This window comes from Anolis sagrei, chromosome 4, assembly GCF_037176765.1.
Source record: "Anolis sagrei isolate rAnoSag1 chromosome 4, rAnoSag1.mat, whole genome shotgun sequence".
NCBI classification, from domain to species: domain Eukaryota; kingdom Metazoa; phylum Chordata; class Lepidosauria; order Squamata; family Dactyloidae; genus Anolis; species Anolis sagrei.
In genome coordinates, this window is record NC_090024.1 from 113,409,007 (window position 1) to 113,429,907 (window position 20,901).

At 42.3% G+C, this 20,901-nt stretch overlaps 1 protein-coding gene across 17 annotated transcripts in view; it reads left to right on the top strand.

The window, feature by feature from the left end:
• Positions 1–20,901, top strand: part of LOC132774436 (complement factor H-like) — a 136,405-nt gene that overhangs the window by 85,564 nt on the left and 29,940 nt on the right. For 3 of the 17 annotated variants that reach the window (XM_067467582.1, XM_067467588.1, XM_067467597.1), the window contains exon 19: positions 5,321–5,759. The exons of the other annotated variants lie outside the window; for them this stretch is intronic. The gene's annotated coding sequence lies outside the window, so the exon portion shown is untranslated. Of the gene's footprint in view, positions 1–5,320; positions 5,760–20,901 lie in introns of those variants that run through there. 17 annotated transcript variants of the gene reach the window in all.

Sequence of the window (20,901 nt, forward strand, 5' to 3'; positions counted from 1 at the left end):
CAGGCTCAGCGATGAGTCCAGGATCACACCCAAACTGCGAACCTGTGTCTTCAGGGGGAGTGCGACCCCGTCTAACACAGGCTGTAACCCTATACCCTGTTCGGCCCTGCGACTGACCAGGAGTACCTCTGTCTTGTCTGGATTCAATTTCAATTTGTTCGCCCCCATCCAGACCGTCACAGCGGCCAAGCACCGGTTCAGGACCTCGACAGCCTCCTTAGTAGCAGGTGGGAAGGAGTGACAGAGTTGGACATCATCTGCGTACAGATGACACCGCACCCCGAAACTCCGGATGATCTCGCCCAGCGGTTTCATGTAGATGTTAAACAACATGGGGGATAGTATTGAACCCTGAGGAACCCCACAAAACAAAGGTTGTGGGGTAGAACAGGAGTCCCCCAGTAACACCTTCTGAGACCGGCCCTCGAGGAATGACCGGAGCCACTGCAGAGCAGTACCTCCGAGACCCATTCCCGCGAGGCGTCCCAGAAGGATACCGTGGTCGACGGTATCGAAGGCCGCTGAGAGGTCGAGTAGCACCAACAGGGACACACTCCCCCTGTCGAGCTCCCGACGGAGATCATCCACTAAGGCGACCAAGGCTGTCTCGGTACCATGCCCCGGCCTAAAGCCAGACTGTGCCGGATCCAGATAATCCGTGTCTACCAAGAATGCCTGGAGTTGTGAGGCCACCACACGTTCCATGACTTTGCCCAAAAAGGGGAGATTGGAAACAGGCCGATAGTTAACCAATTGAGTGGGGTCCAGTGATGGTTTCTTCAACAGCGGTTTTATCACAGCTTGCTTTAAGCTGGCTGGAAATATGCCTTCCCGGAGGGAGGCATTAACCACCACCTTAACCCACTCGGCCAATCCCCCTCTGGCCTCCTTTAGAAGCCAGGATGGGCAGGGGTCTAGGATGCATGTGGTAGGTCTCATTCCTCCAAGCACCTTGTCCACATCCTCGGTTTGAACTAATTGAAATGAATCCATCAAAATTGGACAAGCAGATGCTCGTGTTACATCCTCAGAGACTGCCGTTAATATGGTGTCCAGTCCAGAGCGGATCAAAGCGACTTTGTCTGCAAAGAACTGAGCAAAGGCTTCACAGCGAGCTGCCGAGTCATCAGGGCACCCATCCTGAGTGGTGGGTTTTAACAGGCCTCTGACAACTCGGAACAGTTCGGCCGGACGGTTCTTTGCAGACGCAATAGTGGCCGCAAAGAAAGTTTTCTTTATGGCTCTTATTGCCGCGGCGTATGACCTTAAAAAGGACACAAACCGTGTTTGATTTGGCTCGCTTGGATCCGAACGCCACACGCTCTCTAGTTCCCTCTTCTTTCGCTTCAACGCTGCCAGCTCCTCAGTAAACCAAGGGGCTGGTTTAGTTCGGCTACTTGAGAGGGGACGTTCTGGAGCGATCGTGTCTATTGCCCTAGTCATCTCCCCATTCCAGAGAGCGACCAGGGCATCAACAGGATCACCAACCGAGGTGGCGGGAAATTCCCCAAGAGCCATCAGGAATCCCTCCGGATCCATAAGCCTCCTGGGGCGGACCAATTTAATAGGTCCTCCACCTCTGCGGAGGTTAGGGGGTGCAGTAAGTCTAAAGCTGACCAGGTGGTGGTCGGTCCATGGCAACGGAGAGATGGATAACTCCTCAACACCGCCGCCTTCCTCCCATCCCTGACAGAAAACCAAGTCCAATGTATGTCCAGCACTGTGGGTGGGGCCAGATACTTGTTGGGACAGCCCCATGGTCGCCATGGTAGACATGAAGTCCTGAGCCGCTCCCGTTAGGGCAGCCTCGGCGTGGACATTGAAGTCCCCCAGCACAAGCAGCCGTTGGGACTCCAATGCCAGGTCCGAGACCACCCCCGCTAGCTCAGGTAGGGAGACTGTAGTGCAGCGAGGTGGACGGTACACTAGCAGAATCCCTAATCTGTCCCGGTCACCCACCCTCAGGTGGACGCATTCAAAATTTGTTGACTGCGGGATGGGGGTCCTGGTCAGAAGAATGGAATCTCTGTAGACTACTGCAACCCCGCCTCCCCGCCCTCCGGATCTCGGTTGGTGCTGCACAGAGAACCCGGGTGGACAAAGCTGGGTCAAATTTACACCTCCCGCTTCGTCCAGCCAGGTCTCTGTGATGCACGCCAGATCTGCCCGTTCATCCAGGATTAAATCTTGGATGATAGTTGTTTTGCCATTGACAGATCTGGCGTTCAACAGCACCACTTTCAATCCTGAGGGACCGCCAACCTGGTTACACCTACTTACCGTATCAGGAGACCGATTTGGAATTACTAATGTTGTTCCACGTTCCCTAGGCCGAATTAAAGGTCTCCCTTTCCCGTATCTCCCCTTCCCCACCACGACTTCTATGGGGGCTCCTCGGTTAACGGAAGCCTCTCCCTCCTCCATGATGCATTCAACACCTATAATAACAACCCAAGGATCATTGTAGATTGTTTGACATATTACAGTTCCAGTTTGCCATGGCTTTGCCTTCCAAGCGTTTCCCGTTCCTATTATATTATATTCGGGTCCCCCTGAGCTACTCCATTCCCTCTGACCCACATATACAATTAGCAACCAAATTAACAGGTGCCAAGGAGTGGATAATGACATGAGTAACAGTTGTTAAGCACAGTCAAGGGTTGGTTAAGGCTCTTGGAGTACAGATGGAGACTTATGTCAACACACACGATAGAATAACAATTAAAATGCGGTGGCTTGACAATTAACCCCGAAGTGTTTAAATAAAGTGCGTCATGGAGGCCTAATTCAACGCTAGATGTATCGAATCAGTTAAAGTGCTAGAGTTGGTTAAAGTGCCACAGAAAAAGTAATTTAAAGTGCTAATGGCATAAAGTGCTAAGATCACGCAATTAATGCAATGCTCCGCATACCCAACTGAACTGAGACAGCACAGTTGAGAAGGTGGTCATACAATCAGGGTTAGTTAGCACCATCAAAAGAGGTCAGCACAATTAAGATGATCAACACAGTTTACGATAGTGGTCAATACAATCAGAGATGATTAGCACACTCGAAAAATGGATTACAAGGTCAAAAGGATCAGCACAACAGACGGGTTAACAACGAACAGCACAGTTTGTCCAGGATTGGATCAGCGAGATGCAAGGTGGCAGCAATTTGGTCACAGGTGGCCGACTCAGTCTTCCGGAGGTGGTGGGCTCTACGTTAACGGCCGTGATGGTGGGCGGCTCGCGCCTGATGGCGGGCAGACCACCCCTCCCCCCCTCACAGGATGACAATACTCAGCCGAGAGTTTTAGTAATCAACACAAGAATATAGGAGTCTCAATAGTCGGTAGGCACAGGGCTGCTGTAGGTACTCTTCCTAAGGCAAACTTGCCAGTAACAGGAGGTTGGAGAATGCAGTCAGCCAACCAGATGGAAATAATACAACTCGGTCAACACAAACTCGGTCGGCACAAATAGTCAGTCAGCCAGATGGAAATAATATAGCTCGGTCAACACAAACTTGGTCAGCACAAATAGTCAGCCAGATAGTACAACACAGACTCGGTCAACACAGTCACACAGCCTGATGATGACAACACAGTTCAATCAAAACAGGGCCGACTCAAGCCGGAGCCGATGAAGGCCGAACTGAACCAGCAGAGGGCCGGTGCGATGGAGGACGGGGGTCTCGAAGGTCGGGGGGTCTCAAAGGGCGTCAGGACGCCGGAAAATACCGGAGTTGCAGCTGCGGGCGCCTCACTGCAGACGGGCCGCGGAGCAGGCCGGACCACGCATTAGGCCCCAGCTGCGACAGATGGAGGATCGCGGCCCGCCTCCTCTGGAAGACCAGGCGCGGCCGCGCGGCAGCAGGGACGCCGAGGTCGCGGCAGCTCGGCGCAGCAGGGCTTTTTGTGTTCACAAAAAGCAGCTACACAATAGTTCTCCAGGGAGCAACAACATAGGCCAACATCACGAGTAGAGCCTAGAAAGGCAGGCTGATAGCAAGGTGCAGCTGTGAGACAGAAGTTCTTAAAGCCTCCTTTCCTGGCTTGCTTTCTCACCAGTGTGGGGGAGATGCAGCCAGGACGCCGACCCTCTCCTGTTCTTGCAGGCAGGCTGATAGCAGGGTGTAGCTGGGAGACAGAAGTTCTTAAAGCCTCCTTTCCTGGCTTGCTTTCTCACCAGTGTGGGGGAGATGCAGCCAGGACGCTGACCCTCTCCTGTTCTTGCAGGCAGGCTGATAGCAAGGTGTAGCTGGGAGACAGAAGTTCTTAAAGCCTCCTTTCCTGGCTTGCTTTCTCACCAGTGTGGGGGAGATGCAGCCAGGACGCCGACCCTCTCCTGTTCTTGCAGGCAGGCTGATAGCAGGGTGTAGCTGGGAGACAGAAGTTCTTAAAGCCTCCTTTCCTGGCTTGCTTTCTCACCAGTGTGGGGGAGATGCAGCCAGGACGCCGACCCTCTCCTGTTCTTGCAGGCAGGCTGATAGCTAAACTTCTAAGAGGCTGCACATCCTTAGCCTTTTGTGGGCAATTAGTTTTCTGAGATTATTTCAGATTTCATTATCAGCAAGGATATTTTTGGGAAAAAATGCAAGCTATGTTGAACATCACAGAAGATAAATGTTTGGAGGGATTTCGAGAAGCTCCAATTCATGCTTTCTGGATCAGAAAAGAAAACCTAGAGTGAGGGACTTATGGTCTATCGCCTCAGAAAATTCTCAGGGGCACACATTCTTTGCTCCAACCTACTATTGGTGGGTATAGAGACATAAATAACAACACTCATTTTCTCTCATTTCTTTAGCATTGACAATAGAATGTGTGTTTTATCAGTTGATCTCTTCTTGGACTTTTTATTTTCACATAAAATAAATATTGTCCACTACAACAGGTTTGCTTGTGTCTCTTAGGACACTTTCAACCTCATCAGACAGAGGAAAATTTGTGGCATATTCCATGTGTGGCTGCCCCTTTATGCACACAGTGTGCCAGCTCCCTCAAAGTGCTTTGAGAGTGCTTTGATTGTGTCTTCCTGGGTGATAGGGGAGTGGACTGAATGACCGTTATGTTCTCTTCCAATGCGATGATTCTATCCCAACCATTTAAATGTGAAGAGTGAAAAGAGAGCAACAATAGTTGCCTCAGCATGCCTAGATATTCAAACAACTTATAGTACTTCTATACTATCATTGGTGTATACAAAGACTATGGTGAAGCAATTTGTGAATGACATTAAACAATGTTCTGTTTTATATTAAAAACTAGCCACATAAATAATAGTTATTAAAAAACTATGCTTGCAATCTTACCTTTTCACTTTGTATTTTACAGGTGTAAATATAAGGAATGGAGAGAAGTGTACAAGGAAGATTTTTAATGAGCATGTAATCATCAGAAAGTATGGATCAATTGTCTTCAATTGCTTAAAATTACTGTAGATTTTTTACAAATACATTTTCAAAGATTATGCACAGCTACTTTTGATGGACTGCGAACCTTAAGAAAATAGAACTCCAATATTTGTAAAGGTGAAGTTATAGGAAGCATAGGAGTTGCCCATTTTAAATGTAATTCAATTTCCAAACAAGCATGTCTATTAAAAGAGGGGAAAATACACCAGAAGCTGAAAATGCATATACTGAAGTGTGAACTCGTAAAAGGGACTATCAGGCTAAATAATACAATAGCTGTGTATAATTTCAGATGTTACTTTGTTTGTAAGATGTTTGTGCATTTTGAAAAATAAAATAAAAAGTACGCTTTGGCAAAAGTGATTTTCTTTACTGAAGTAAAACAACCACAGAGGTCAACAGACCTCTGAACATACCTCTGAGGACGCTTGTCACAGATGCAGGTGAAACATCTGGAGAGAATGCTATACGGCTATACAGCCCGAAAAACTCATGACAACAGATTCAAAGTATCAGTGAGGCTTAAAACATGTAACTTATTGGAGATAATTTTATTTATTTATTTACTTCATTTATATACCGCTTTTCTCAGCCCTTAGGCGGCCCAAAGCGGTTAACAACAGCAAAAATTCAATGCTAAACATCATAAAAACAAATAAGGGACAGTTAAAACAGTAGCATAATAAACAATTAAGCATCAATATAACAAATCATTAGCGTCTCATCAGTAGAATCAAAATCCAATCTCATCATCCGTTATTCCGTGTTCCTATATTCATTACACTGCCTAATCAAATGCCTGCTCGAACAACCAGGTCTTCACTTTCCTCCGAAATGCCAGTAGGAAGGGGGCCAATCTAATATCTGTAGGAAGGGCATTCCACAGCCAAGGGGCCACCACTGAGAAGGCCCTGTCTCTCGTCCCTGCCAGGCGTGCCTGTGATGCAGGTGGGACCAAGAGCAGGGCCTCCCTGTATGATCTTAATGTCCTAACTGGTTCATAGGAGGAGATGCGTTCGGACAGGTAAGTTGGGCCAGAACCATTTAGGGCTTTATAGGCTAACACCAGCATCAAAATTCATGTCTGAGTTGATATACCCCATCTTTTGCTGTTCAATTTGCTTTCCAATGTGCCCATACAAATGTTTAATTGCTTGACATTTTTGTGTTAGATCCAATTATGGATTTAACTGAACATCTGATACAAGGAAGAAATGCTCTATTTCTTCCACCCATACACTGTATTTCCCAATATTTATTTATTTATTTGTTTGTCGTGTCAGAGCAACCAGTCCATTATAATATAATATAATATAATATAATATAATATAATATAATATAATATAATATTTCCCAAAATGATATGAGGCAAATAAGAATATTTCACAAGAGGAAAAGGCTGATGTTTTTTCCCATTAATTTCCGTAAGAATATTTTGATGGAGACAAAAATTAATTCAAAAGTCAAGTTTTCTCAAGACTGTCAGTTTATAGGACCACATGTTTTCAAAACTTTAGGCCCTAGCATTTCCACAATAAAGAACAGCTGGGAGAAAACATTTGATTTACAAATAATTATTAGAAAAATAACATTAAAGAAACTAAAAACATTACAAAATTTACAAAAAGAAGAGTGAACAGTGAATTAGTTCTACTAAAGTTAACTACAACGGAGATGGCAATTAGACATAATAATAATATTTATTTATTTATTTATTTGCTGTATTTGTATATCGCCTTTCTCAGCCAATTGGCGACCCAAGGCGGTTTCCAACAAATCAGTATACATAAAACATAATATAGATAAAAACCATTAAACAGTAAATACATCACAAAAGCAATAAAAAGAACACCATCAGCGTCTCATTATTCTCAAGCATTGTCGAATTCTATTGTCAGGTCATTCGATTTCCTATATTAGCTACTCTGTATTTGTAAATGCTTGCTCGAATAACCACATTTTAACTTGCCTCCCAAATGGGGGGGGGAGCAGATCTGATCTCCCTAGGGAGGATGTTCCACAGCCGAGGGGCTGCCACTGAGGAGGCCCTGTCTCTCGTGCCCGTGCCTGTGACGAAAGCGGGACCGAGAGCAGGCCTCCCCAGATGATCTTAAAGTCCTCAGTGGTTTGTAAGGGGAGATACGTATAATAATAATAATAATAATAATAATAATAATAATAATAACTTTATTTATACCCCGCTACCATAATCCAAGGGGCCTCGGGGAGGCTCACAAGGACTCAAGATGCTAACACACAAAATACAACAGGTGAATAAACAATAACACAAAAACAATAACAATAACAACCAAGATAATATCATTAAACCCCACAGATTAAAATCAATAAAGTCCAGCAATAGCTGCAAGTATAACATGATTGCAATCAAGATCAGTCTTCAAATATGTTAGTTAAGGATTTCTAAACATAATCAAAGACTTGTCCAAAAAGATTACTCCAGGTTAATTTGGGTTTACCTGGGGCATCTTTTGGATTCCTCAGGTAAATCCAAGACAGTTGCGGGAAATCAGCTTATCTGGAAGGGCCCATAGTTTGTTGCAGCCAGAAAAACAAAATTTCTGGAGTATAACATCTACTTTCAATGTAAGTACCACACAAGTAAACAGGAAATAAAACGATGAAACCACGAATAGATTTTTTTTCAAATTTTGTGACATAGTGTTATATAACATCTCCAGTTCTCCACAGACATGAATTTATAGATAGTGTGTGTGTGTGTGTGTGTATACATATAAAATCATCAGAGAAACAATGTTGTTCTAGCCTTTATTTATTGGCAGTTCCCAGAGCACCCAGGCAAAATGTAGTAGAGTTCTCTCTAACCCATGTGCCTAGCAAAAGTCATTAGAAATCAGTGACAGGGGTTGAACAATACTTTTACATCCAGCATGATACATTATCCTATGAGAGATCTATAAACATGACTCTGTGATCTCACCATCTCTTTAAAAAAAAGGCTGCAATAATGGGCAGCAAGGAATAATAATGGTGGACAACAGGTTGATTAAATAACATGTAGGAGCAATTGGCGGTCATCTGATTTTTCTATGGATTTTGAAGATGCACAAATACAAAGCAAAAGGAAATGTGCCAAGAGCGAGGTTCATCAAGTATGCCCTAGTCATGACTGCCTTCCATCTGGACATTTATGTCCCCAATGTGAAAGACCATGCATATACAGAATAGTCTTTGCAGTCATTTATGGATCCACCTCCAAGACCCTACCTCTGGAAGACAATCATTCTTGGACATGAGTGGTTGTCCATGAATGAAGAGAACCAGTCATGCTGTGATGCAGATTGAAGGAACAATCTCCTTGTAAGAGGCATTTGTGTTAGCATAATGCCAGTGGCCTGTACAATGTGAGCCTATGATAACAGCAGAAGTAAATACTCAGATAAAATGCTTTTGTTGTCTCAGGACTCAACATTTATAGTGTTATGAAATCCATCCAAGAAAAGGAAAAAAGGTAAACAAAAGAATTACATTAGACCTGGTTACAAGAACACCTAAAACTAGCTGCTATGCATGAATGTAAGCCAGCGTTTATTTATGCCTTTCTGGAAGAAGGAAGTAACCTTACTGGCAGGAAAGAAGCAAAGTATCCAATCACTTGATACCAGCTATTCTCCTTCATAAGAGTACAGAGATGTGTGTGCCCCTCATTGTGTTCCAATTATCTGAGCTTATATAGGAAACACTGCATGAATACCAAACACAAAGTAGCTGCATGCAATAACATCCTGCCGAAACTTACTGGCATCACATTGGGTGCAGACCCAAAATTCATAAGAACATCAGCCCTAGCCTTGTCTTACTCAACTGTCAAGTATGCCTGCCCTGTTTGGCCACTCTGCCCACATGAAGCATTGAACAAAATATACAGAATAATCACAGGATGCCTTAATCCTATACCTGTTGATAAAATTTTTGAGCTAGCTGGCATTCTCCCCCCCCCCCCCCCCCCCGCCGATGTGCAAAGGAAATTGCTGCTAACTGTGAAAAAATAAGGTTGAACACCATGAAAGCCATCTACTGCATGGCTATCAGCCTCCTCCCAGTAGACTCCATTCAAGGAAAAGCTTCATGAGAACCACCACTCCAGCAACAGCAAGAGTATCCCTCTGGGCAGCTAAACCAGGAAATCCCAATTGGATGCCCCCCCCCCCCCCCGAGGGTCTTCCTCCAGGTGCAAATCAAGAATGGACAACTTGGAAGTCCCTGAACAGACTCAGAAGTGGAGTGAGCAGATCAAAAGACAACCTGGCAAAATGGCACTACCTAAAAGAATCCCACACCATATGTGTCTGTGGAGCAGAACAGACAACTTCATATCTGTATGCTTGTCCACTATGGCCTGCCTCATGTACAGAGGAAGAATTGTTGGAGGCTACAGACAAGATTGTTGCTGTTGCTTGTTTTTGGTCAAAAGATATTGACCCAATTTTTATCAGTTTTTAATACTAATTTATGCAATGCTTTTGATATGAAATAAATAAATCTGAGTTATCCATCAGGTGTGAAAATGCCATACCATCAATAGGGTTGATTCCACTACAATTAGGTCAAATTTTGTCTGTGAAATTTGGGGTGTGTGTGTGTGGGTTATATTTCATCCCAAGGACAACATTTGCTTATTAGATTGTATTGAATGATAGCTTTCATATCAGTGGAGCAGTTCATTTAATTTGAGTTAAATTCTAAAATCCCTATCCAAAGTGCAGAACCCTAATCCATATATAGACTCACTACCTTTCAAAGTGGAATCAATCTTCCTTTAGAAGTCACCAGCTGCTGTTCTCTCATGATTTTTAGACAGCTGATGCACAACAAAAGAAGCTATTCATAAGCTAGTATGTTTGGTAGGCAGCCTTTCTTGTTTTTATGTCCAGGTGGTAATATAATTTCAATTTCCAGAATAACACTATGATCACTGATTCCTGATCTGTAGCACAAAATTCAGCAACTTTACTGGAAGTTTCGTCATTATTTATCAAGTTTGTGATCACACTTCCAGTAACATCATGGTCACGTTGCCAAAAACAACAGCAAATAACCAATTACATCAGTTTAGAAGGTATAATAACTACACGCACCTTTCAACTACACGTACCTTTGGAGTGTACGTGTAGTTGAAAGAGAAGATCTTGTTTGGCAGATCTGGGAACTCCCTTCAGGACTATGAGGAACTGGCTGATCTGTATTGCCCTGTTTCTTCGATGGACGTGCTGCATTTCCCAAGGTAGTACGTTATAAAGAGAAATTGAAATATTCCATTTAAAAAGGAAATAGTTGAGGTATTCATTATAGAAATGTTGCTTTTAACAGGTTTCTAGTAAAAAGAATTAATTCAATTTTATATTGAATATTCCAACATTAAGTTAAAACATTACTTTTAAATAAATCCAGTGAAATTTAATTGATTCCTTCAAAAATGTATGTTTTTTCACTGTTTTAACCTTTCACCCCACCTTTAATAGCTATGAAAACATCACAAGCATTTTACTGACAGTGCAGTTTGCTCCCCTTTCTATTCTTCTCATAAAAAGGAACGAATAATTCCAGCAGTCTTCTTCCCACTGCAAGAAACTCCCTTTTTAATGGCTGTTCATAAGTTATTCTGTGTATTTGCACAGAAAAAAGCATTTACTGCTGGAAAAACAAAAATTAAAAGGTGTGGAAAATATTCTTTCACTGTAGTAACACTAATTTCTGTGCAAAAAATGCTGTTTTGTGCACAAAAATTCCATTTTGTAAGCTACTCTGCATGTTAGGAGAAGTGAATAGATTTGGTAGTTAAGTGGATATGAAGGGCATTTATGGAGCAAAACATACCTTTGCCTGCCCACCCCCGAAATAAGGAAACTGACAACAATAACTTGGGTTCAAATTGGGAAATTTTTATTAAAATTACCTATTTAACGTTTTCTATTCTAAGTAGGGTGTGACTTTAACTTACTGAGGGGCAAAACCAAGGTAGCACCCATACCTGGACTACTCCTTGGTGAAACACCTGAGTCCCTTGTAAATTTACAACTGGGCAATCTCTAAGGAAACCTGGAAAAGCCTCCCTCAACGTTATTAAGGACAGATTCTCACCAATTTAAGGCCAGACGATTTCAGCTCACCCCATCCAAGTGATTGGCAGGTGTTTTAGTTTTAGGCCTTCACCCCTGAAGGGGGTGCCTTGGGTGTACGCTGAATATCCAATCTTTCTCTCTATTTATTGGAGGCAGATGTCCATTTAGCCCCCATCCTACCAAGTCCACCCTGAGCCCCTTTGTAAATTCCTTAAGAATAGGTCATTGGCGAGATCTGACAGATGAACTCCATCCGATTGGTATAAATGGGCCTTATCGTGTGTGATGTCATCATTGTATATGTAAGAACCACTGGCTTACCTCAAGGTGGTGTACATTGCTCGGTTGACACGCTTTCTGGCCCTTTCCAATTTTCTGACATTTCCACCACCAGGCCACTTCAGGTGCGGTATCATCACTGACTAGGCAATATGGGTATGGGGCCACTCATCCCATATTTGTGCAAGGTCTTCACGCACTTTCAAGTACAGCACTCTGCCTTTCAAAAGGCCAAAGTCATTCCCACCAAGGTGTATGACCAATACATCAGGAGGGGGTTTACTCCTGAAACCAAACAACAATGGGATCAACCTGTCCCAGTGTAGGCCTCTTCTCCCTCTCCATTTGACCACAGCAATGGAGGCAAGGCTCAAATGCTGGCCATAGGAAGTCCTGCGCTTGACGTTTAGCCCAATGAACATAGCTGCGTCTGCAAAAAGTGTGTGTCTGGGGCAATCCAAATGGCCACTGCTGCATGTCCTCACCAATGAGCGAGAACAGAGACAAGTAGCCATGCCCACCCCCAGGCCCGGGAAATCAGGCCGCCAAGTGCCAGGGCCAAGGAAAAGCTCCCCTGAGCTCACCGCAGCGGTGCCAGTCGAGGCACACCCACCAAAGGCCAGAAACTGCATGAATGGTGCTGCAGCCCCAATTCTGGGCACAGCTGCACTTGATGGCATGCAAAGCACCCAGGAGGGAGAAATGCAGGCGCTGCAGGCCGATGCAGGGTATGGCGGCACCAGACAACCTGGGAGATGCCACCGCCAATAACCAGAGGGCCGGAACCATGCCAAGAACAGAAAGCAAGGCGCCGCCGCGTTACAGCAACCATTACCTTCTATAGGAAAGCTTTTCCCATTTCCATCTCATTCAAGTGCATGCATGCATGTGTGTTTGATATCCGCAAAGTCCTAGTATCAATGTTTCAATCACCTCCAATTTGTTCCATTATTTAATACCCCGGTGGTGCAGTGGGTTAAAGCACTGAGCTGCTGAGCTTGTTGATCGAAAGGTCGCAGGTTCAATTCCGGGGAGCGGCATGAGCTTCCGCTGTCAGCCCTAGCTTCTGCCAACCTAGCAGTTCGAAAATATGCAAATGTGAGTAGATCAATAGGTACCGCTCCGGTGGGAAGGTAACAGCGCTCCATGCAGTCATGCCGGCCACATGACCTTGGAGGTGTCTATGGACAACGCTGGCTCTTCGGCTTAGAAATAGAGATGAGCACCACACCCCAGAGTCAGACATGACTGGACTTAATGTCAGGGGACTACCTTTACCCTTTTTAGTTGGATTTAAAAAGTCACATTTAAAAGTAATCTTGATGCTTTTAAGGTGTATCATCAAGTCTTGCCTCCATCAGTATTCATATGACCTCATCATACTTACTAATGTAAGCAATAAGCCTCCTAGCTACTTGAGTGATGGGCAGGCATGTCCTGCCTCTAGTTTTGTGTCCTCTGAATCTAATATGATTCACATAAGGATAATGGTGGTGAAGAACCTTTCTATCATTATAAATGAAAAGGGGCCATATCATAGGCTAGCAAAATAAAATATTCTAAATAACTTCAAATCAATAATTTCACTTAAGTCAACAAAAATGAACTAATGGAAATAAATTCAAATAATCTCTATAAGAAGTGAGAGCCAGGACTGGATTCATTTCTCTTTAGATAATAGAAGGGCCACCAAAATGATCAAAGGTTTGGAAATCAAGATTTGAGGAACGTCTGAGCAAGTTGTGTATGTTTCACATGGAGAAAAGAGGGCGAAGAGTGAACATGATAATCAGTTTTAAATATTTGAAAGGGTGTGGAGAACAAGCCCTACGAGAAGCGGCTTAGGGAACTGGGCATGTTTAGCCTGAAGAAGAGAAGGCTGAGAGGAGATATGATAGCCATGTATAAATATGTGAGAGGAAGCCACAGAGAGGAGGGAGCAAGCTTGTTTTCTGCTTCCTTGCAGACTAGGATGCAGAACAATGGCTACAAACTACAAGAAAGGAGATTCCATCTGAACATCAGGAAGAACTTCCTGACTGTGAGAGCCATTCAGCAGTGGAACTCTCTGTCACCGGAGTGTGGTGGAGGCGCCTTCTTTGGAAGCTTTTAAGCAGAGACTGGATGGCCATCTGTCAGGGGTGATTTGAATGCAATATTCCTGCTTCTTGGCAGGGGGTTGGACTGGATGGCCCATGAGGTCTCTTCCAACTCTTTGATTCTATGATTCTATGAAATGATATCACATTGAAGAGGAAGTGAGCTTGTTTTCTGGTGTTCTGGAGACTAGGACACAATGGAGCAATGGTTTCAAATTGAGGAATAAGGATTCCATTTAAACCTTAGGAAGAACTTTGTAATGTTAAGAGCTGTTTGACAGTGGAATAAGCTACCTCAGAGTGTGTTGCAACTTCCTTCCCTGGAGGATTTTAAGCAGGGGCTGGAAGGCCCTTGTCGTCTCTTCCAATTCTAGGATTCCAGTAACAGAAGGTTTTACTAAATAATGTTTGTTTATGTTTTATAATAGAAATAACATGTGAGCCACCTAATATTGCCCATGGGAGTATAAGAAACTCAAAGACCATTTATCAGAATGGTGAACGGATACAAATTTCCTGTAATGATGGATATAAACCTGCAGATAGAAATGAAGCAACATGCACACGGGATGGATGGAACACAGCAGTCGAATGTATAGGTTTGTATGTTTCTAAAGCAAAGGGCATCTATGGTTACAGTTCACACTTGCACATATCTCATTGTTAGAAGGTTCCACTGTATACAGTGGGAATTTTGTACTTAACAAATGTCCACAGGATGCATTTTTAGTAAAGGAAACTGAATTAAGACATAGGTAAAATTCTCTTGTAGGATGAAATCGAATTTGTTCAGCATTATGTTCATTTTATTGTTAAGGAAATTGCTAATGGCCTAAAACATTTTTCTTCTTCTTATAGTGCCTCTCCATTGTAGAATTAATGCGGACACCCCTTTAACTGTCACTGCATAGTGCTATGGGATCATGGAAATTGTAGTTTTACAAGGTCTTTTAACTTCTCTGCCAAAGAGTGTTGATACTTTACCAAACCTCAAATCCCTGGTTTCCGCAGCTCTGAGCCTTGGCAATTACAGGGAACTCAAATTGTGTTAATTCTATAGTGTAGACGTCCCCTTAATCATTTTCCATATATATGTTCAATTGATTGATTAATTTTTTAAACAGCTATTGTGACCAAATTAGGCTCCTTTAAAAAGCCTCACAAATTTCATAGTTTTTTATTTCAGGGTTAAATAGCTCCCAATTAATTTATTGCTCAGCATCCCACACTGTTTTGAGTAAACTGCTTTTAGAGTTTTTTGTGTGTCAGAAGTGACTTGAGAAATTGCAAGTCACTTCTGGTGTGAGAGAAGCTGTAAATCATGTTTGTGCACTTCAGGAGGAAAGGGTGTACAAGCGTTGGTAGCTCCACAAGGACACACCAAGCTTTGTTTTGAGAAAGGAATACAGCACAGACTAAAAGCTGACTAACTCTGATTTAGACTGAATCTGGCTTCTGATTTCAGTTTCTCTTCAGTTTCGTTTACGTTCTTAACGGCTGAATACCTTTTTATCTATTCTATTCCAAGAACCATAACATGAGGTATTTTAATTTCCCACAAGAGGCACAGTAAGAATATGACCTCAATAAGTGATGATTAACAGAGAAACAAGTTCTTAACTTGGGTTGTTGTAGATTTTTTTGGGCTGTATGGCCATGGTCTAGAGGCATTCTCTCCTGACGTTTCGCCTGCATCTATGGCAAGCATCCTCAGAGGTAGTGAGGTCTGTTGGAACTAGGGAAAGGGGTTTATATATCTGTGGAATGACCAGTATGATGGCACACCAAGAAGATTAAGGAGAAAACTAAATGTGTCTGGCTATTTTCCCAGTGACCATCGGTATGCCCTAATTACTGTAATTCCCCCAAAATAAAACTCTACAAACAAGATTAAATTCAACAATTGTTTACTGAATAATCAAGGTATAAAAGTACAGTTTGATTATGATGGTGTTAGAACAGTGAAATATAAACTCTGAGGTAACAAACTATAATTTCTATGAGGTAAGTATTCTATAAACTATGGCAAGTGTGTGCTATAACTATTGGGGGATGTATATTCTAATCTATGAGGTAAGTATTCTATAAACTATAAACTCTAAGGCATGTATTATCTATTCTATGAAGCATATATTATCTATTCTTTATAACATCTACTATAAACTCTAAAGCAAATATTATTTATTCTATGGCAAATATAAACTATCTATCTATGAAACATGTATTATCTATGAACTATGGCAAATATATTCTAATCTATAATCTATAAACTTTAACAAATATGTGATAAGGATGGCCTGTACGGACTGCAAGCCAGACCAGACACTTATCTGACAACTATCTATAAACTATGACCAAAAGGAATGGAGCCAAAAACTCTTTCACCAGGCTTTGAGGCAGAATGGGCTGAGCCAAAGAGCTCGGCCTATAGGGGGAGCCTAAGCTCCTACTCTAAAACTTAACAGAATGGAACAGTCCAACAGGCAACAAAGCAAACAAGGAAATAAATACTAGGCCGAGACGTCACAACCAGGCTGAGACAAAGGATTCTTGTCTGCTGGAGCTAGGTGTGAATGTTTCAACTGACCACCTGGATTAGCATACAATGGGCTGACCGTGCTTGGAGCAACCTTTGTTGAGAGGTAATTAAATGTTCCTGCCTGCTTCCTCTCTGTTGTTGTGCTGTTGCAATTTTAGAGTTTTTTAATACTGGTAGCCAGTTTCTGTTCATTTTCATGGTTTTCTCCTTTCTGTTGAAATTGTCCATATGCTTGTGTATTTCAATGGCTTCTCTGTGTAGTCTGACATGATGGTTGTGAGAGTGGTCCTTAACTTGTTTATTGGTCAAGTGTCAACTGTATTTATGTTTCATGATATAGGTATTGTATGCCAACCACCACAAATTAATAATGGCAACATTCAACCAAAGCAATCTCTGTACCAATATCAAGACTCAATTGATACATCCTGTGATGAAGGATATCGTAACACTGATACCTCTTTCTGCACTGCTCGTGGCTGGCAACCTCCTCCAGCATGTATACGTAAGTAATTATCTTTCTCTTTGCAGTTTTAGAACATAGATAACTAATAATTATTGTGACTGCATCTCCTATTTCTTCACCATGCCCCAAGTTATGCTTTTGACCTTTATAAAGGGGAAATAGATGTGGATAATGGCTTGCAGGATCAAAAAGAGCATTGCTTACTTGAACCGCATTGGGTCGCCTGTTTGGGCTGAAAAATGCGGTATAGAAATGAAGCAAATAATAATAAATATTCTATAAGTACAGTGGCATTCTTGTTGCGCAGCAAGTGGATTCTAGCCAATATCCCATGCAAAAGACACACAGGCAAGAGGAAAAATGAACAGAAAAAACTTTACTCTTATTAGCAGAAATGAAACATAAACTTGCAGTGTTGCATACAAAAATCAAGCAGTGTAACAAACTTACATAGTCCTGGTAAGTAACACAGAATCAAATGAGAGAGCAAAACATAAACCTTGAGTAAATAGTAAGTTTGGGTGATCAAGAAAAAATTGTTAAGGAATTTCAGCGTTTCGAATTTCAGAGGACTTCCGAAATTTATTATTTCAAAATTTTGAAATTTCTGAAATTTCATTAATTACGAATGGATTCGTTAATGGCGGACACAATTGCGCAATACGCGCAATACGCGAAAAAAACCTCCAAACGGGACAGGGGAAACTTCTGAAGCTTCCCTCTCCCTCTGTTGTTGACTGTTGGTGATAAAACTAACAACTAACCAAAACCAAACTCCAATCTTTAAAACGCTTTGAAACGGCTTGTCTAAACCCAGCTAAACATCTTCTTCCTGGCCCAACAGTTTAAAATTATTATTATTATTATTATTATTATTATTATTATTAAGAATGGATGGCCATCTGTCAGGGGTGCTTTAATTTGATATTCCCAGCTTGAAGGCAGAAGGGGGTTTGTTGTTGTTGTTGTTGTTGTTGTTGTTGTTATTATTAAGAATGAGATGTGTGGTCCATCCAAAACCAATCCGAAGTCAGAATGGAGGAGTCAACACTCACACGAATCCAGTCTTTAAAACGCTTTAAAATGGCTTCATTCCCTATCCAGGAGAATTCTAGGATAAGCAAGAGTGATAAATGTGTATGAATTATCTTGTTCTTGCTGAGGATGTGAGTAATTTGTGTTCCAGCATATTTTCTCAATAGGAAAATATGGAAATTCTATAGGGGATGTTCACACATTTGGCCTTTGTACACCTTTTTCTATACACAAAAGACCAAGACAGCTCTTGGGATGGACAAGTGTGCTTTGCTTTGTGCAAAAATTGTAGGCCAACAGAAGCTCAAAAATAACAGAAGTTTGTCTTCTAAAATGTATTTCCTTTCTTTCTTCCTCATACACATAATGGGATTTTTTGATCCCCGATCTCCTCTTAGCTTGCCACATTCTAATTAAAAATAAATTAGTGTACGGTCTCACATTTTCTGAGCTTTTTCTTACCCTTCCCCATCCCAAGTACTCTTTTTAGTCATTTCAAAATCATTATGTAAATACAAGGTGTGAAAAAGAGAAAAATTAGGAAGTAGTTACAAAACAGATCCACTCGTCAATCGCTATGGGACTTTTCTTGGTGATACTTCACCTTGTTGATGGGAAGCTTCCCACCAAAGTGGAAATCATCTATCGGACAGATGGCAAGCTATTCAACCTCAGCAGACTGAAAGCAAAAACCAAGGTTACAACAACATCTGTTATAGAACTCCAGTATTCTGATGACAACGTCATCTGTGCGCATTCAGAAGAAGATCTACAAGCCACTCTAAACACCTTTGCAGAAGCCTACGAGAAGCTTGGCTTGTCATTGAACATTGAAAAAACCAAGGTGCTGTTCCAGCAGACACCAGCCAATCCCTCTCCAATGCCAGTGATACAGCTTAATGGTATAACACTAGAAAATGTTGATCATTTCTGCTACCTTGGCAGCCACCTCTCCACCAAAGTCAACATTGACACCGAAATACAACACCGCCTGAGCTCTGCGAGCGCAGCGTTTTTCCGAATGAAGCAGAGAGTGTTTGAGGACCGGGACATCAGTAGGGATACCAAGGTGCTTGTTTATAGAGCTATTGTCCTCCCAACCCTGCTATATGCCTGTGAGACATGGACTGTCAACAGACGTCACATGCAACTCCTGGAACGATTCCATCAGCGCTGCCTTCGGAAAATCCTGCAAATCTCTTGGGAAGACAGGCGGACAAACGTCAGCATGCTGGAAGAAGCAAAGACCACCAGCATTGAAGCGACGGTCCTCTGCCATCAACTCTGCTGGACCGGCCACGTTGTCCGGATGCCCAACCACCGTCTCCCAAAGCAGTTTCTCTACTCCGAACTTAAGAATATTGGTGGACAGGAAAAGAGATTTAAAGATGGGCTCAAAGCCAACCTTAAAAACTCTGGCATAGACACTGAGAACTGGGAAGCCCTGGCCCTTGACCGCTCCAGCTGGAGGTCAGCTGTGACCAGCAGTGCTGCAGAATTTAAAGAGGCACGAATGGAGGGCGAAAGGGAGAAACGTTCCAAGAGGAAGGCGCGTCAAGCCAACCCTGACCGAGACCGCCTTCCACCTGGAAACCAATGCCCTCACTGCGGAAGAAGGTGCAGACCAAGAATAGGGCTCCACAGCCACATACGGACCCACAAGAATACTGGAAGACAATTATCCTCGGAAAACGAGGGATCGCCTAAGTTTCTTGGTTTTGATTTATCTTGAAAGATGCCTGTGTGTGGAGACCAGTGCACAGTGACCCACACACAATCTTCACAGAAAGAGGTTTTGATTCAGTGGCATTGTTAACATGATGATCAGTGGCCACTTATCTGTTATTGAAGGTTTCATGACTGGATTCAATGAGTTGCTGCGAAATATCAGGAGAGAATGCTTCTGGAGCATTCATGCACCCTGGAAAACTCACAGCAACTTAGCCTCTTATCTGTTGCAGCCTTAATCTGCCATCAGGTATTGTAACATCTGCCAAAGCCACTTTAGTCAATGCCTCCTTCGAACAAGGCAAAGTTCCAACTTGCCTAAAGGAGGAAGTTGTGAGACCTATAGTAAAAAAAAAAAAGCCATCCCTGAACCCCTCTATAATGGACAACTGTCGTTCCAAAGACTAAATCCTTTCCAAACTGTCCTTTCCAAAGACTAAATCCATTTTATTAAGACAGGCTTTTTAAAGAAGAAGGTTTTAAAGATAAATTCAGGGGGTGCTGTGGATTTTGCATTTGAATATATTATAATGGTTTTAAACTGGGAATTTTAAAATATTGTTTATATTTAATCCTGTTTTAATGTTTGCATATTTATATATTTTAAATTGTATGCTAATGGTTTTATGTTTGAGTTTGAGTCTGCTTCAGGAGAGATAAAGCAGGGTGTAATGATGATGATGATGATGATGATGATGATACCATGTTATCATTCTCCTGCTCCAACATTGAGATTGTGCATGATATTGTATTCAATTTTGTTGATGCTTCATTTTTTCCTCTCTGTTCCTTTCTAAAGCAAAGCATTGTGAATATCCCCATGTTCAGAATGGAAGAGTGTATGAATGGCAAAGTTCCTTTCCAAAGAGACCAGGTTCCACACTTTATTTTGCATGCAATAATGGTTCTCTACCAAAAGATAACAATACAAATACTTGGCATTTATCGTACTGCACTACTCGTGGCTGGGAACCAGAACCCAAATGCTTCGGTAAGTAAAAAAAAAAAAAAAAAAAAAAAGCAAGGAGGGAAATAATCATGTCTAGATATAACATGTCGCATTCAAATCGGTTTTGTGAAAATTTCATTTCCAAAAAAGCACTGACACAGGGATGAGTACTAAGCCTAAGTACTTTCAAGCTGGAATAATTTGACAGTTAAATATACCCAAAGTTTACACTTACAAAACAGGAAAGTAAATTTTCATAAGGAAGTAAACTCCCCAGAGAAAATGGATTCATTTCCAGTCCCAAA